The sequence below is a fragment of the Pleurodeles waltl genome, chromosome 3_1 (genome assembly GCF_031143425.1).
Source record: "Pleurodeles waltl isolate 20211129_DDA chromosome 3_1, aPleWal1.hap1.20221129, whole genome shotgun sequence".
Classification (NCBI taxonomy): Eukaryota; Metazoa; Chordata; class Amphibia; order Caudata; family Salamandridae; genus Pleurodeles; species Pleurodeles waltl.
The window spans coordinates 1,317,295,156-1,317,310,040 of NC_090440.1; the positions used below are offsets into that span (position 1 = coordinate 1,317,295,156).

At 46.6% G+C, this 14,885-nt stretch overlaps 1 protein-coding gene across 3 annotated transcripts in view; it reads left to right on the forward strand.

Moving 5' to 3' along the window:
• The window catches only part of HSPBAP1 (HSPB1 associated protein 1), an 832,376-nt gene that overhangs the window by 137,608 nt on the left and 679,883 nt on the right, over positions 1-14,885 (forward strand). The window contains exon 1 of one of the 3 annotated variants that reach the window (XM_069224672.1): positions 3,926-3,995. The exons of the other annotated variants lie outside the window; for them this stretch is intronic. The gene's annotated coding sequence lies outside the window, so the exon portion shown is untranslated. Of the gene's footprint in view, positions 1-3,925; positions 3,996-14,885 lie in introns of those variants that run through there. 3 annotated transcript variants of the gene reach the window in all.

The window sequence follows — 14,885 nt, forward strand, 5'->3', positions numbered from 1 at the left end:
GCAGTGAATGAAAATCTTATCTGGGATATCAGTTGGGGAAAGTTTTGTAAGGAGATGGGGAGCAGTATGGGCTTACAAGGGTAAGTCGCAGGCTGGGGCAGGTGGTGGGGCAAGTCTCTTGCCTCAAAACTAGGGGGGGTGGGATTGTTTCAGGACTGGCTTGCGGGTGGCTTTTGGTTTGGCGATGGATTGAGTTTCTTCAGTATTTCTTTTTTTATATCTGTTGGAAGGTACTCAGAGTGGTTGCTATTTATATTATCTTTCTTTGGAACAAGCAAATTAAATAATATATTGGGCCTGATTCACAAAGGTAAATCTAGACCAAAAGTTTAAGTTTAGACCAAAAGTCTAACTTTTCTTCTAGTAAAGGTAGACTTTTGGTCTAAACTTAGACTTTTGGTCTAAGTTTACTTTTGTGAATCGGGCACTCTATCTGTACAAGAGTTGTGGCTATTAAGCTGGAATGTCAATGGATTACCATCTTCCTCAAAGATTCAAAAGATTAGGCATGGATTGAGAATGATTGGTTAATTGCTGGTTTGCTCTCAGGAAACTCATTTGACTAGGACATAATCATGTAACTTTGAGGGATTAGGATACCAGATAATGGGATGTCTGAATATGAGAAGCCAATTAGAGCTGTAGCTATTTTAGCAAGAGGTACCTCCTGCACATGTACAAAAGTACAAATGGACAATTCTGGGCAGTGGGTCATTATGAGTCTCAGCGGGCAAGAGTATGAGCGTGTTGTGTTTACGGTCAGAATGAGGATGACCCAAAACCGCTGCAACAGCTTTTTGTTGAGTTGCCCATGTAGGGGGATCTGTTAATTCTTTGTGGTGACATCAACATGACTATGCTTTCTAAGATTAATGGCTCAAATAGGAGTAGTGAGTCCCTGGAAAGTGCAAACACGACCAGCTTTGCATCATGTGGTAAGCTCATATGGATTAATTTATAGCTGGCACTATACATATGCTGCACCACCTGTCTGTACATATTATTCTGTCATAAGGACTCTCGTTTAATAGCAAGACTGCTGGATTTGGGGTGGCAGCACCTCTGCTTGTAGGCGACTGAGTCACTCCCACACCAGTTAGACAGCCGGGAGGGTTGGGCCGACAGCTGCCAACTGCAACTCACCCAAATGCAAAAGGTAATTTGTGGCAGCCTTGTTCATGGAACTCTGAAAACCCCTCAGGGAAATCGTGGTAAACAAGCCTTACCCTTTTCTCTCCTCGTACAAGTCTCTTACACACATAGGCACGAAAAGAGATGCAGAACAGTTTTCAATATGTTTATTGAAAAGACTGCAATCTATGATCAAATGTATGAGCTGCAATGGTTAGGATAATGAGGAATAGCAAAATCCGGATTGTGAAAATCAGAGATGTAAATATGAACAACCCCAACATACTGCAATGCCATGGTTAAACATTTCCTACCTAGACTCTAATCTCTATCTCTTAGTGAGAGCATGGTAATGTAAGCCAAATCTATCCATGCTGTGTCCATGAGAAGCCCACCCCTGTTACCTTGGTACAAGGTCAGGCATTCAGTCTCCAGATCAGGCTCCACAGAGACACAAAGGCTGAGGTCAGCTGTAAACCGGCAAGCAGCATGGATGGAAAATCCAGGATGGAACCCCCACTGATACCCTTTGTCCTACAAGATGTTTTACAGAGGACATCTTTGTTTTTGCACAGAAGCCTAATGCGGGTATCTACCTAAGTGCTGGACTGTTTATGTAGTCCTGTAGCAGCAATACAAAATATTATTGTGTGTGCCTTGCATTCTGTTTTTGTGAATCTGGGGTAAAACAACACAATGCAAAGTATGTCATCCATATCACTGATAGTGACACACTCGCATAATAGTGACGTATTATGAAAATAAAAACATTGCCACTAAAACAAGCTTAACTAAAATGAATAAAAATGAAAACAGAGCAAAATATCTGGGTAAAAGGGCACAGGCTGCAAGCCTTACCTAAGCCACCATTGAGCCCAGGCAGGGAACTACAAATGGACCTACAACAATTCGATTCCTTATCAGTGCCATTCTTGGATCGGCAAATGCTTAGCGCTATTTTAACTTGCCTTTTTTCATGCATATTGCCTGCTCATAATCAGTTTCAGACCACAGTTGCACTTTTAGTGGCAGATAGAATGGATAAGTCCAAAAGATTAACATTTGATAGCTCTCTGTTGACTGATGATGCCTAGCCTCCTTATATGATGGAGACTTTGATCACTTTTTTTTTTTTTAAGAGAATCAAGTTTCCACATCCCCAGTTGTCATTTGAGATACTATGAAAGATGTAGTGCATGGTGCCACAATAAGCAATGTCTCATCAGAATAAGTAGCAGATCGAGAAGATACATTTTTACATCAGGAGCTTCTTCATTTGAAGTATATGCATTAAGTTAAAAAAAACAGGTTGTGATTAAGGAGATATATCACAGACCCCATAATGTTAAAGCTAAGATCCATATGTTAGTGTAGGATAAGGTAGTGAGGGCATCTCAAGCCACAAAACCTACCACCTATAAAAATAGTGAGGGTATGGGGTGCATATTAGCATTACAGGTTCAGGAGAAAGCAAATAAGAATGCTATAGCTGCTATTAGACTCAATATATTGCAAAGGGATTCCAAGTGAATTTTGTGTCTTTCAGGCATATTATGGCGAGTTATATGAGGAAACGACTGTGACTTCCCATAGAGATATTAATCAATTTATATATCTATATCAATATAGATATATATATAAAACAACCGTTAACCAGGGTTAGTACCTGAGGCTGATCGTATGGCTATGGAATCTGCAATCATGGGGATATAAATTCTCTGGACTATTAAGCTCCCTACAGGGAAGGCGGTGAGCCGGACGCAGTACCTTCAGAGTTTTATAAAGCCTTCTTGAATATCCTTCTGAATCATTTTTGCAGCTTGCTAAATATGTTGAGGAAACAGGAGAAGTATCCCAGTCTTGGTGACAGACTTGTGTAGCCATATTTCTGAAGAAGGGGAAGAATCCACAGACTTGTTCCTCTTATCGGCAAATCTCTTTATTTACATGTGATGCAAAAATGTTTGCTACAATATTGGCAAATTGTATTGCTCCTAGATTTGTGGGGTGTGTGGGCTTGTTCCACATCGAAATATGACTCCACATACTAAACTTGCAGTAGCAATATTTGACAAGGCTAGTGTGCTGGATATTCTGGCTGGGATGATTGTGCTAAATGCTGAAAAGGTGTTTGATCGGATATCCTTCAACACTTGCCACTATTGAAGTTGGTGGTCAAATGTTAACTAAAATCCAAGCTTTTTATTCCAACCTATCAGCTCGGGGGTTTGTCTGTGGTGCCATGTCTTTCAAAGTGGCCTTTAAAACAGGAATGTGTCTGGGGTGCCCCCTGATCCTGTTAATATTTACGCTTTACCTTGAAGCATATTTGTGCCATTTAAGTAACTTAGTTGCAGCATTGATGCCAAGAGGTACCAATTGCACCAACAGCATAGCAGCATATGAAGACGACATGGCAATTTTCACATCCGATCCATCTACATCCACTCTGGCAATTGAACATGAAGCTTCAACATTTGTGGTGTTGTCTGGCTACAAATTTAATATGTCTAAGACACAAGCAAGGTCAGAGGGCAACAAGCGTTATTTAGAGTCTACTCGGTATCTGGGAGTTCGGTTCTCCTTGTGGTTAAGGATATTGTATTGCTAAATTATGTGATATTGGTAGAGAAGTCAAAGTGCATTTTTGAATACTGGAATAGGCTACCTCTAGGTCTTATTGGGTGCTGAAATCTGATTAAAATGGTGATTCTCCTTTAATTTTTATATTTATTTAGAGCTATACCTTTTTACTTAACAGCACCTTTTGTTTCCTCAGGTGGAGGAATCACAGAGTCAGTTTATCTGGCAATGCAAACACCCATGGTGTTCAACTCGGATTTTACAACTATCAGAGTATAAAGGTAGTTGGTCCCTCCCGAATTTGATGTTTTACTTCTGGTTATCTTTTTCGAATCGATTGTCCCAGGTGATGAATTTTCATTAATCATGGTACTTATGGTTTTATGTTTAGAATCTGGCCCCGGGGTACGGTTTCATGATCCTTCATAATCTAAGCAAACACATTGTCTGTTCAGGTACTCGCACAGGTCTGGAAAAAACTCAGATAAGTTGACAACTGCTTCTGTTACACGTTCTACATCCTTATTGTTCAGTCTGGAATTTCCCACCTTTCCTCATGATCTCCATATGAGAGACTGGTCTAGGTCACGTTTGTAATCTCATGGTCAACTGTTTGGCAGTTTCCAGGTCTTCTCATTCTCAGACCCAGTTTGTGGTTTCTAGTACAGGTTTCTTTGAATATCTGCAGATTAAAACATTTTGTTATAATCAAGGACACGAGGATGCTGAATAGCATACCTTGTGTTGAACTTTTGTTTGGCATTTGCTGCAAAGGGAGGATCTATACATTTTATAAGTTACTAATTATGAATCCACCAGATAATCTAGTGGTTTTAGCTTAAATGTTCTCGCAAATTGTCTACACAAATTGATGTTCATATGATTAGTGCACCTATTCTTTGAATAACTGGTTTGTTAAAACATCCAGGCTGAATATTTTCGTTGTAGAGAGTCAGGTGCAGATATAGTGCATATCTTCTGTTGTAGGGTGATATTTCAATACTGGAGAGGCTTTTTGATGAGATCTCCCGGGTTATTTGAAGTCCTGTTTACCCCTGTGCCCAGCTGATTATCCTTGTTACCGCTGATGTAGTTCCCTCAGAACTGAACGATATTACGTTCTTTATGATTGTAACTGCTAAGGTTACCGTAGCCTGGCAATAGCTCAAACCAAATCCACCATTGGCAGTCAGTTTTTATAAGCAGTTCGTAGATATTTGTGAGCTAGAGTTGTCCCTTGCTCTGAAAAATCTGGAAAGAAAATATTTACAGCAAATGTAGGACTTCGTTGAGATGGATAGGGCTGTTGGCTTGTGAGAGGATTTTTGATTTTTGATTTCTGTTTTTAGCAGATGATATAGGATCTGACTGTGGGGTCACCTCTTTCTGTTATTTTCTTTTTAAGCAGTTGCCTATTATGTGTTATGGTGCTATCACTCTGTTTCATTATTTTTGTAGAGATATGCCGAAAATCCACAAAAATAAAGTCAGTGGGAAAATTTGTGTCCCGATATATTTTTTTTTCTTCCCCAAAAGCTCCCTCTTCTAAATGTTGGCAAGTATGCTGGAGCTGCATAAAAGGGACCTCTTTTGTTGCCTTTCCCACTGCAGGGCAGATAGAGAAAATAGAGAAACATAGCAGCAAACTGATAGTTAAATCTCTAGACCAGAATTTAATAGGGAGATTTGCTATGACTCTTAAGGGTTTTTGGTGGCCATCTATGATAAACATAGTGGATCTGACTAGAAGGGTGGGGTAAGGCGAGCTGCTTCCCATTCCTCGTTTGTAGTGTGGTTCGTAAGCTGTCCCATCCAGCTCTGTGCTTGGAGAAGAGTAAAAATCTGAGACAGGTGCCTTCGACTAGGGTGATGGACGTTTTTTCCCTGAGCGCTAGCGGTTTATACCTGTAGTTAGTGTTGTGGTCCAACAGGCTCTACAATGCCGTACATTATTTCCAGAGAACAAGAAACATGTGGCTCCACAGGCTCTCTAGAGCAAGATGTCCATTGCAGATTGTGCTTTCGAAAAGGGTCTGGACAGTGGTTAACCAAAGGCATTGATACCAAAGAGCCAGATGCTGAATCCCTTTCTGAGCACAAGGAGGAGCGGACGGGCTTGATCACCTATGCGAGCAAAGCCTGACTTTGCGATAACTGAATGAAGAATATAAAATGTCCTTTCTAACGTGAAGGAAAGTTTCAATTTTGTTAAGGACACTGAGGCTTGGTTTATGCATTTCTCCTTTAATTTAAGCCCAGCAGCCCAATAGAATAATAATAGCCAAAAAAACGAAAGACTACAATTCCCTTGAGTCTTTCAGATCCAATGTCCAAGTCCACCAATGGCCTTGCTGCACCTCGTATATAGACATCATCAAGGAAAGGCACTTCCTCTTTTTTTTCTTCCTGTGATCAAAAATCTTGTTCCTGTTCCGCTACTAATCAACAAAGGAAAATTAAAGTGTAACTTACAGATGCTAAGGCTTCTGTACAAGCATCACAGTGCTCAATGTTTTAACACATCTCACAATACTTCAGGTTATTCTGAAAGAATAAAATATTCAAAATATACTTAGCCACACAGAGTATCAGCCTTGAGTGGGTAAGTGGAGATACAGAAGTAATGGAGGGGCGGATAATCCTCACCTCTGTGCCCTTAATGGAATTGAACCTTTCCTTCTCGGTAGCCTGGAGATTTTGCATTCTTTGTCAGGAAAGGAGGTTCAGATTAAGCAAGTTTAAAGTTGATTAATTTCCAGTGAAACCACACTCAAAACAGAGTTGAAATACAACTCCTTAAAAGCAGAGTCAGGGACCCAGTTGGCTGCATTCAAAATATCCTCCAGACAAACACCTACTGGAAAAGCTTTTGAGGCTATAGCCTCCCTGATGGAGTGAGCTCCGAAAACAGAAGTGTTTATACCTGCTTCTTGCATGACCCACTTCACCCAGCATGTGATGGTTGGAGTGGAAAATGCCTTAAAACGCTTTTTCAAAGCAATGGGAAGCTGAGACATTCTGGAGGGCAAAACACCTGCGTCACAACTTCATCCACCCTTAGGTATCATACCACACATAACTTTGGATGCAAGGGAAGAGCTGGGTTTTGAACTACTCTAGTATTAGATTTAGTTATCTGTGAAATGGAACCCCTTCTGGGGAAAAGATTCTGGCTGAAATATCTAGAGCCTTGACACCTGAAACACGTTTGAAGGATATAAGACATAGCAAGATTGACAAATTACCTGTAAACCTTTTCCTCGAAAGGAATTAATTGTCCTGCCCGGATTCTAGAACTTTAAGGACTGCATCAACATCCCATAAAGATGAATATCTGGGGATAGGCTGTCTGTATAACCTGATCCATCTCATCACTCTACACACTAGAGAGTGTTCCCCTGCTGGAATATCCTGAAAGGAAAGTGGAATGCGGATATGGTTGAGCTGCATGCATTGATGGTCCTGTAAGCCAAATCTTTCTCAGCTAACTTCGATAAGAAATTAACTATTGCAGCTACATCTGACCCCACAGGATCAAGACTCCTTCGCACACACCAATGTGACCACCTGTGCCACGTGGATTTGTACTTCTTGACCTTCGCATCTGCCCACACTCTTCTGATTGCGATAATCCAGGACCTGCCATAGTGACCTGTAATCTTCTACACTGTCAGTAGGAGAGTCCCTGCTTGTACCAAGTGGTGCAAGTTGTCATGGGCATCCTTCAGCAGGTTCAGCATCTGGGGCAGGGGGAATGGAGAATCCATAGAAAGTTCCAGAAGAACTGGATACCAGAAATGCAGTCTTCAAAGTGACATCACCAACACCATCTCTGCTCATTGTCTCCTGACTTAGACAGTCTGCCTGCTGACCATCGAGAAAGGTGGAAAGGCATATTGCATCATTTGACTCCAATCCTGTAGAACCGCATCCATGGCTTCTGCTGAGGGGGTCTGGACCCCAGCTAAAGAAGTGCTGGAGTTGATGATACAGACGCGGGGCAAAAATGCTGATCTGGCATGGCTCCTATCTGTTCATCAGAACCTGGAAGAGAGACAGGTCCAACTGGCAGCAACTCGAGTCTTTCAGATGTCTGGAATGCCAGTGCACTGTCTGATTCACCTTCCCCGGAAGATACTCCATCATCACTAAGAGCTTGTTGTGCAGGCAATATTGCTAAAAGTCTTTTGCCAGGTTCACCAGTACCTTGGAATGTGTTTCTCCCAGGCGTATTATATACTGCACTGCTGACACAATGTCCATTTTCCAAAGAATGGAGGAGGACATTTTGTTCAGTACTAGACTCCTTACTGTGAAGGAACCAGCCAGCAGTTCCAGGCAGTTGATATGTAAAGTTTTTATTCTTCGTCTGACCAGGGACACCTGTTATCTCCACATTGGGCCCCGCATCCTAGACAGCTTGCATCTGATTCTATGATAAGATCTGGGATAGATTCAAATATGGCCCAGTTAGGTTGCTCCTGAGATACATTGCCTTTAGTCTCTGCAGGGTCCTGTAATGTAAGAGTGTCGTTGAGATTCTGTGGCTTCATGGATCTGATGCTTCAATTTGAACTGAAGAAAACGACAATGTGGAGGAGAAATCAGGAGTGTTGGATATGCATCCTTGAGGTCTAGTCATGCCAACCAGTTGTTCGGCTAGAGGATATTCCTGATTAGGTGCATACCTTCCATTTTGAGCCATTTGTTGAATTGCCTCAGGAATTATGACAGGACAAACCATTTGTCCTTCTCCACCAGAAATAAGGTGCTGAGGCAACTCCTGGGATGAAGATATGCTGTGGTTATAGCTCATTTCTCTAGAAGACTACTCATCTCCTCTATCAATTGGTCAGCCTCTTGTGAGAAGGTCAGAGGTAAGGGATGAAGCCTTTGGTGTGGAGTTCAAAAGAACTCTATATGGAACCCCTGCACTGTTTGAAGAACCCATGTAGGGCCTGTCAGGGCCCTCCAATTGTGTAGGAAGAAGCGTAGCCTGCTCCCCACCTTTGCTGGGAAAGAAAGGGTACTGCTTACTGTAATCACCTCATGGGGCGTTGGCGGCCCCTCTGAAGGCACCTTTGCCAATTCTTCCTCATCTGGTATCATGAGTGGCGAAGAATCTGCCAAGTCTCTTCTGGTCCTGCCACTGCATTGGGTGTTTGGTTTACAGTTTGTCGTGGGCTGTGTTGCAGAAACTGCTGGGTGAGTGCGCCCTGCCTTTCCCAGCCCCTCCAAAAATCTTTTGGCCAGAAACCTTCCACATCGATTGTTGCACCCTGCCAAGGGAGGAAAACGTAGTGACAAACTTGGAAAGCTCTTTGATGAATGGGTTTACGAATAGGCCGTCTTCCATCACTTGGCGTGCCTCCGAGGTGGCCAACTCTCTCAGTTTAGGGTTGATTTTTATTAAATGTGTCTTTCTGCGCTCTGTGAAGAGGGCACAGTTTGCATTCCCCAGAAAGCACAGGGCATGGTGAGCCGAACCTGAGAGAATATCTGAATCTATGAGATTGCCAGTTTCACAGGCTCTTCAGCCTTATCCAGAGTCTTTGTGAGAGGCCCCAAGACATAGTGCCTTGTCCTGGCAGGACTTCCAAGAGCGATGAAGGCCTTTCTTCGGGTCCTTGGTAAATTGTGTTATAAAAATGGCCATTTTTGAGGGGCGTGGCTTGAGCGTCAAGATGGCGGCCGCACCTTAAAGGTGCTCCGGACCCCTCCGTCAGCCGCTCGAGAAACGCGCACAAATCAGCCCTCCCCGGAGGAGGGAGAGACGGAGGAAGATCAGGGCAGCCCCCGGGGCAAAAGACTTGTAGTCCGGAGTTCGCAGACTCAGGGGGAGCAGAGAACAGACGGAGCGTCCCGCACTAAATGGCGGGCGCTCCGAGCGCATAAATGCTGCTGGTGAAGTGACGATGATCGGGATCACGAGTGACCGGCCTGGAAGAGAAAGAGAACCATAATGACGGCGCGCAAGTCCGACGATACTTGGCAATCTGAGGGGGAGAGAGGAGACCCTCGGCATACGATGTCTCACGCCCAAATGGCAGGAGCGCAGAAGACGGGAAGCGACAGAGCTTAGAGACCTCGGCTGGGTGAGGCCCGTACCTCTGTGAACGGCGGGGGCAGCACCGTATCGGAGGGACTGGGACGAACCTGAGGACCCGGAGAGTGCTGGAAGCGCCCCGAAAGACGAAGGCAGGTAGTGGTGGCCTTCTCGCTGCTTCCTCCTCTTCCCCTCTGCGCTGGTGAGCGGCTGCTAACCCGCCCCTCTCCCCCCCCCCCCCCCCCCCCCCCTTTCGGGACATACTGGGTAAGACGCCGGGGGCCTTGAAGGAAGGGGGGAGCGACTTGTCTTTCCCCCGTGACTAATAATCCTCGGTCATTGGGAGATCAAGATCAGGGGGTGTGAGGTGGACGAGGTGAAGAACGGATCCTATCGGCAAGGCTGGCATGAAGAAAGACTAAGGCCCTTGTGACCAAAGGACGAATTAAGACACACCAGCGGAAGTGAGCACAATGGTAGAAATGGGCACTCCAGCAGAAATTGAGGAGTAAGCGGCATGGAAATAACCCACAAGCAGGCCCAACAAGGTAGTTAAAATGGGCAAAGATAGGCAAACCCGCCCCGCCGCGGCGCAGACACGTATCGACCAATTCGCCACGGGGCCCAGTGGAGCCTCGAAAGATGACAGAAAATGGCGAAAGAAAACAAACCGGGAACAGTGACCTGGCAGCCATTCTTCAAGCAATACAGTCCTCCCAAGAGGCGGTGGAAGGCAAAATTGGAGAGGTAAGGGTGGACGTGGCCCTGGTACGCCAAGACCTTCGCAACGCTACAGCGAGGATTGCAGAAACGGAGTCCAGGATCTCCACGGTGGAAGACGATCTGGCGGCCCTCAAAACACAGGTATCAACACTAACAACTCGGACAGCGGAACTATACCGAAGGGCAGAAGATGCTGAAAATTAGATCCCGCCGCAACAACCTCAGAATTGTGGGTCTGCCCGAAAACACCGCTGCATCCTCCCTGGCCATATTCCTGGAGGACTGGTTCCGGTCCTGGCTGCCCCCGGGATCTTTTGACACCCTGGTTTGCGATGGAACGCGCCCATTGGGCCCTGCAGGCCAGACCCCCCCCAGTCTCTCCACCAAGGCCAGTGATCCTTAGACTTTTCAACTTCAGAGACAGAGATGCGATACTCCAAGCGGCAAGATCAAAAGGAGACCTGCATTGTGACGGGACCAAAGTTATGGTGTTTCCAGATTACACCAAAGATGTTCAAATGCAACGCCGCTCGTTTATAGAAATTAAACAAAAACTAAGGGCGATGGAGGTGCTGTACCGTCTTCTCTTCCCGGCCAAGCTAAGGGTGGTTCACAGGAACAAGACCCACTTCTTTGAATCCCCCGATCAGGCCCGGAAGTGGCTAACCGAAGAGGTCCCGATGGGTCTTAATGAGGGAGAGCGGCGGCTGGCAATCTCCGGTCAGCAAAGGAGCAACCAGCCGCGACAGCCCCGGGGGTCTCGCCGGAGAACTCGTTCCAGGAGGCGCAGGGAAGGGGGAGAGTCGATCTCGGGTTCCCCCTGAGGCTCCGCAGAAGATTCAACCCAATGGCCTGGGGTAGAAGTGAGACCGAGAGACAAGGAAGTGAACCGGAGCCCCCTGGATCCTGGAGAGCAGCTCCCCGGAATAGTAGATGACCCTGATCTCTCACAGAGTCCAGTGATGTGAGTCCTCCTCCGGAGAGAGGAAAACTGGAACAGAAAGGCCAAAGACCAGGAGATGGTCATGGAACTTGGGTTCAAGCATTACAAAACTTAACACTTCTTAATCTGCAAAAATGGAGGGGTCCACCATAGCTCAGACACTAACAGTTATCAGCTCGTTAAGTTTGGGAATGGGCTGTTGGTATTGGGCGACAGATGCTTCTGGGGGGAAGTATGGGGTGGGATGGGAGTTGGGGGACTTGTTTGGTTCTATCCAGCCAACAGGCTGTTGTTATTGTTCTGTATAGTCATAGGTCTATGGTCTCCACTACCGGCCGGGAACAATAGTAATAGGACATCCAGACACAGAAACACTAGGAAAGAACCAAGGGAGAAATCACTGGGGTCAGGGTACGGATGGGTGAGAGGGGAGGAATGGGGATGACTCACATAATATCATGGAACGTCAACGGGCTCCTTGACAAGATTAAGAGATCAGCAGTACTCACTTACATTCATAGACATAAACCTAACATACTCCTGATGCAGGAAACACATCTCATGGAGAGTCACTGCCCCTTCTTAGCCCGCAAGGGATTTGACAGGGTATTCCATGCAGGGTTTACGAGAGGCTCAAGGGGGGTTGCTGTACTGCTGCATCACTCCCTACCTTTAGTGGTGAGACAAGAATGGAGAGACCCGCTAGGGAGGTACGTGGCAGTCTCAGGCATGGTAGAGGGCCAGACAATGAATATTGTGAGTGCTTACGCTCCCCCAAACATGGTGCGTAAAACCCTAGAAGATCTGACAAGGTTATTAGCAGAACTACCCCCTGGGAAAACGGTAATAGGGGATGACTTCAATGCAGTCCCAAACCCAGGACTAGATACCAGAAGGGGACCCTCAGCTCATAGACAGGCATTGGCCACTAGTCTGGAAGGATGGATGGCATCAACAGGGCTCTGCGATGCATGGAGGGCGTGGCACCCGAGAAGCAAACAATTCACACATAGGTCGGCAGCCCACAGCACACAGTCCAGAATAGACCTGGTGTTGGTGTCAGCCAGGGAATGTGGACACCTCTCCCACATCGAGATCCTGCCGCAGGGGATCTCGGACCACGCACCGGTTCAGCTCAGGATGGGCCTTGCCGACCCGCTGATTCGCCCCATATGGAGACTAAATGCATGGCACTTGCAAGACGAGGAAGTTGTAGATAGCTTAAGGGTGTCGTTGCGCGATTACTTCAACACTAATGAGGGCTCAGTGAAATCGCCGGGAACCCTATGGGCTGCAAGTAAGGTAGTAATGAGAGGGATAGCCAAGGGCCTGATCCGTGCTCGGGAGCGCACTCGCGACTCCCGAATCACTCAACTGGAAGCTCTTGCCACTCTTCTTGAGATAGAACAGGAATCACACTCAGACGAATAAATAACCAGAAACCTCTTGCTGATTCAGGAGGAAATACGTAGTCTATCCCTAGAAACGGCAAAACACATGTGGCGCGCCTCCACAGCTAGAGTATATGGTTGGGGTAATAAAACAGAGAAACTATTGTATTGGTTGATCTCCCAAGAACAGGCTCCCCGAATCGTCCCTGAGATATGCAATGAAGGAGGAGAACGAGTGGTGGAGCTCCAAGAGGTGGCCGAAACATTCGCCGAATTCTATAAGGCCCTATACCGAGCAACAAGTCCAGAAGTTAGGGACTCCCCAGACGGGTTCCTGGCGGACTCTTCACTCCCGGTTCTGCCCACTGTGGATGTACGGCCTCTGGAGGAACAGTTCACGGAGGCGGAGATAAGCGAGGCCATATCGGCAATGGGGGTGGGGAAAACTCCCGGACCCGATGGGTTTCCCCCAGAATACTATAAAAGACTCAAAGGGGAACTGGTTCCCCACCTAATGAATCTCTATACTGAGGTGGACCAAAAGGGCTTCTTTCCAGACGGACTAGACATTGCCACCATTATTATACTGCCTAAGACCCAACCCCCCCCCCTCTCCTGCGCTGACTACAGACCCATATCTCTCATCAACAGTGAAGTAAAGATCTATGCCACAATGCTGGCCTCCCGCCTAAAAAGGGTGATGCCCTTACTGGTGCACCCAGATCAGTGCGGCTTCATGACCGGACATAGCACACGCCACTGTATACGAAGGCTCCAGGTGGCTCTTGCAGGGCGGCACCGTTTGCCCCAGCAACTGGCTCTCCTATTCATCGACTTTGAAAAGGCATTTGACTCAGTTGACTGGGAATTCCTCTTCGCGGTGCTCCGGCGGGCCGGCTTTGGGCCACGGTTTCGTAGACTGGTTCAGGCCTTGTATGCCAGACCCATGGCGCGGGTCAATGGAGTCTTGTCCTCGGCCTTTCCGATACATCGGGGAACACGACGGGGTTGCCCCCTCTCCCCTCTCCTCTTTGCTCTGGCCATTGAGCCATTGGCGGGAATGTTGAGAGAAGATCCGATTTATCAGGGTTGGAGATGGGGCCCCTCTTGTGAAGACCGAGTGGCCTTATACGCGGATGATGTCCTGATATATATATGGCGGATCCGGGAGTGACCGGACCCCGAAGCTTCCAATTACTGCGACACTTCGGGGAGACCTCGGGGCTCAAAATGAACCCGTCCAAATCGGTGCTGGTCCCTCTGGCGCAGTCAAGAGATTGCTTTGACTGGCAGAGGGCGGTTCCACTGCGTCGGCTAAGTTTTAAATACTTAGGGATATGGGTCGTGCTGCTCCCTGAGCTGTCCTGGTCCCTGAATCTAAACCCACTGGTGTCTCGTATACGGGAAGACCTTAAGCATTGGCATTCACTGCCTCTGAATATTCTGGGCCGTATAGCCCTGTACAAGATGATGATCCTACCACGCCTCTTATATGTGGTCCAGAACTTACCATTTAATATCCCACGCTCGTGGTTTAGAAAGCTGGATGGAATCACCACCTCCTTTATGTGGGGAGGGGTGAGACATAGAGTAGCAGCCCGGAACTGCCGAAGAGAAGTTTATGACTGGGATTGGGCATGGCTGACCCCTACCTGTACTATCTGGCGACACAACTCCTGGTGGTGCATGATTGGTTCAACAGAGGTTGGTCAGACCCAGCATATCAGGTTGAATTAGACGCTTTAGGATATCCCCATATCCTAGATATGTTATATGGGGCTCCGATCCCCAAGGGTCTAGAGGCCATCACCAGAGCGGTATTCTTGGCATGGAGAGCGGCTCTAAGGCATACTGGTTGGAGCAAAGTGATTACCCGGCAAACACCGCTATGGCATGGCAGTTGGCTGAGAGAGACGGCCAGGTTGGAGGGATTCGGGAATTGGGACACACTGGGAATATCCTTGGTTGGGGATGTATGGAAAGGAAGTTTGATGAAGTCCTTTCAAGAAATGCAGCAAGAGTTCCAGCTATCCCCGAAACAATTCTTTAAATACCTCCAGCTCCGACA